This window comes from Octopus bimaculoides, chromosome 14 (genome assembly GCF_001194135.2).
Source record: "Octopus bimaculoides isolate UCB-OBI-ISO-001 chromosome 14, ASM119413v2, whole genome shotgun sequence".
Taxonomy (NCBI): Eukaryota; Metazoa; Mollusca; class Cephalopoda; order Octopoda; family Octopodidae; genus Octopus; species Octopus bimaculoides.
In genome coordinates, this window is record NC_068994.1 from 30,505,109 (window position 1) to 30,509,011 (window position 3,903).

At 37.5% G+C, this 3,903-nt stretch overlaps 1 protein-coding gene across 1 annotated transcript in view; it reads left to right on the forward strand.

Moving 5' to 3' along the window:
- The first annotated feature begins 643 nt into the window (after positions 1-643).
- The window catches only part of LOC106884345 (uncharacterized), a 77,912-nt gene continuing 74,652 nt past the window's right edge, over positions 644-3,903 (forward strand). Inside the window, exon 1 of the mRNA XM_014935684.2 lies at positions 644-817. The gene's annotated coding sequence lies outside the window, so the exon portion shown is untranslated. The remainder of the gene's footprint in view (positions 818-3,903) is intronic.

The following is a 3,903-nucleotide window of genomic DNA, read 5'->3' on the forward strand; positions in this document are numbered from 1 at the left end:
ACACACACACACACACACACACACACACACACACACACACACACACACACACACACACACAAATATAAACATAATATGTGTATGTATATATACGCATATCATCCTCATCATCATTTAACGTCCATTTTTTCATGGTGACATGGGTTGGACGGTTTGACAGGGGTCAACAAGCCTGGGGCTATGCCTGGCACCCTTCTGGTTTGGCATGGTTTGGTATAATAGACATTTTTATATTTTTATAATACCATAGATTTTGGTGCAATTGACTGAGAACCTGGGGCCCATCAAAATTGTTCCCAATTGGGCCCCACACCTCGTAATCTACACACTTCAAACAGTATGCATTCCTCACTTTTCTCCCACTCCTGTCATTATTTTAAGTTGCCACCTCACTTAGTGTTTATTGACTAAAGTTCTCTAATATGTCTCAAGTTATTTTATGACTTGACAGTTTCTCACTGGTGTATAATTCTCTGGGAAGCTCTACTAACACCGAAATATGTTTCATCGTACTTACTAAATATACATTCACTCTCAGTCACATGACTATTCTACATTTAATTAATTTCAATCAAATCAAATTTTTGGTTTGTTCCCTCCCGTACTTAGCTAAAATTATTTATTAAATGGGTGATATGTAACCTTATTGTATGTAAAATTACGATAATTTTAAAATTAGTTTAGAATATTACCTATGTCATCACTACATTAATAAATACCCATTCTGCTTTAATTCTTTCAGATATCAAGCTTAATGATACATATCGAGTGTATTTTGTTAAGTCTGCGTGGTCTATCTATAACGCCAGTAACCTAGGTAAGTTTTTCAAATAGTTGTCGATTTATTTGTGTGTTGTTTAAAGTATATGACTGATGATTTAGGACAGATTTAGTCCTAAATTTAATGCTAAACAACAAAAATATCCCAAAACACTACATGACAAAATATCTCGTGGTTATAGATTTTCACACTAAAACATAGCTTACCCAGGTTTCTGATTTACTGCAGCATCCAACAAGTCATTCAACATCATTTATTGTTCTGAATGAAAACCCAGCCTCATAGATAGAAGCAGCTCTAAACTAAAGTTGTAAAGCTGCTGGATGTCGTTTTTAAAAGTTTAGTCTTTTGATGACAGACCAAAAGCCTTGTTAGTGAAATTTGAAAAGTAGAAACTAAATAGAAACATCTCGGAGGAACTCTTACTGTGTTTGAATCGTAAACTTAATTTGGTGGTCGGTCTAGCACTTCCACGCCATCTAACCTGAACATTTGTAACAGACTGAATTCCTTTAGTGGACTCTACTCTAACAGAACAGAAGTGTTCGGCTCAGGTCTTTAGGCTAGAGATAGCTTCCCCACTTTTCCCGTCTGTCTAAGGCCTCAAAATGGTCTCAAAAAGACTCATCGGCACTGTTTTCCACTCTCAGAATAGAGTCATGAAAACAAGCAAGTAAAACCTGGCCTCAGACTATCAAATTTCGCCACCACACAACTCACAAATCTTCACAAACAATAAATGATGACTTCAAAATATTAAAAAAGGAAGCTTGCATGCACCAACCCAACTACTGTTAACATCAGTCAGTTAATCGTCTTTCTTCGCGGCTAAACACACAAACTTCTCGAGAACCAACAAGAAACAACACAAAATGTTGGTTAACAAATTATCTTCTATATCACCAGCCTTCAAACATATATCTGGCATGTACGAATCGACGAATGGAGTAGCCTTTTAAACTTAGACCAATGCAAGCTTTCCATGCCTCCACAAACCGTACGCATCATCATACGCAGATATCACAAACATCCCCATCGTACTCCAGACAAAGTTACATAACTACTTCAACCTACACAAATCGTCCAAAAACCTAGCTCAAACGCAACAGCCCTTTTTTAACTGACCAAACTCTAAAACGTTACCACAACCACAAACTTAAACCCGTATTACAGTCACTGACATCCTCTTAACTACTAAAACCTGACCTTTGTCTCCAGTATTGCCACTACGACACTACAACCATAACTACCACCACAACCACCACCACAATTTGTTAAAGAATTTGCTGTGCGTCTGTGTACGTATTTGTTTTTTGTAGTGTGTGTATATATTCTTAGCGGTGTATGTGTAAATATGTGTGTTTCCTTGCTGTTTGGTGGTGTATGCGTGTGCATATGTACGTGTGATTTTTGTTTTTTGGAAATATGTTCTGTAATTTGTGGTGTGTTTTATTGTGGAGTGTACATTATTTTGGTGTGTGTGTTTTACTGAGGTGTATGTTTGGTTTTATCGGAATGTCTTGTGTGTGTGTGACAGGTCCTTATTTATTGATTAATGGTGAGTGTTTCAATAGTTAGTAGTGGTTTATATTTGTTGATGAATTGTTTTTCCTTTTTTATTCTCTGTTGTTGGGTGAAAGAGTCCGAACACTTGTAGAGGGGGAAGATTTTGAATGTGACCACTTAGGGGAATGTTTCTTGTGCTCTTGTCTCGGATCTGTTGACGGTGTATCGTCATTCTTTTGCGTAATGAAACGTTGGGTTGGAAATTTGTTTGTGTTTTTGTTCCAGTGAGGATTTATTTAAGTGTTTTGAGCTGCCTTTTGCTTTTGATGATTTGGTTTGTTTCAAGAATATTTTTCATATTTTCATCTTCAAGTAGAATGGGAAGGTTTTTATGGATGAGGTCAAATATTTCAGTATTTCTGGGATTGAAGGTTGACACATATGGTAAAATATTTTCCTTTGTCTTGATTTTCGTTCTCCTTAGTTCCTGGATATCAATATGTTTTACCCTATCTATTCCGTTGGTGATTAAGCCTAGTGGGAATGCTCATCGGATGAGTGTCTTTCAGTTCTTCCAGTTTTTGTCCACGCTTAGATGGGTCTGACACTATTGTACAAATTCACTTTGCTAGGTTAAATGGAATATTCACTTTGGTGTGTTTTGGGTGGCATGATGTGAATAGAAAGTATTATTTAGAATCCGTGGATTTATAGAATATGTCCGTTTCTATCTTCCCATCCTTGTTGGTGATTAAAATATCCAAGAAGGCAAGTTACTTGGTGTTAAACTCCATTGGATATTGTTGTTTAGATTGTTCAGTATATTTTTCAATCTTGTCGATGTATCCAGGTTTTCCTGCCATAAGATAAAGCCATCATCCAGGTACCTTTTGCAATTACTTTTGAGTTGTGTATGGAATATGTCTCCGAAGAGAAGGGATTAGTTGTAAATCTTTCGTTCATGGAATCCCATGATTATATTGGCATATGTAGGGGCTACCTTCGTTCCCATGGCAGTTTTTGAAATTTGTCGGTATGCCGAATCATCGACGGTAAAATAGCTGTTTGGGAGGATGAATTTTAACCCGTCAGTGACAAAGGCTTTTTCAAAGCACGTCGGCAGTTCAGATTGGAGTGTGTCTAGCTAGTATTTGATTGTAGCTATTCCGGAGTCATGGGGTATATTAGTGTATAGGCTGATTACATCGAAAGCAACAACAGTTGTGTGTTTATTTGCTGATGATTGTGTGGTTATTTTGGCAGATGAATTAGCATGTCGAGGTCATCTCGTATGTAGCTCTTTATGTGTTTTAGAAGAATGTCGCGCGCACACACACGTGCACACACACACACACACCACAACAACACGCACGCACACGCACCATAATAACACGCACACACACACACGCACCATAATAACACTCACACAAAAATTCCTCCCCCAAAACTCCAAAACACACACACATATACACACCAACCAGACTATACAAAAATATTTCTAAAAAAAATAAAAGCAGCACACATACATAGACACACACACATACACCCACACACACATACACCCACACACACTCACACAGACAAAATAACACGCACATACACAACATAACCCCCCC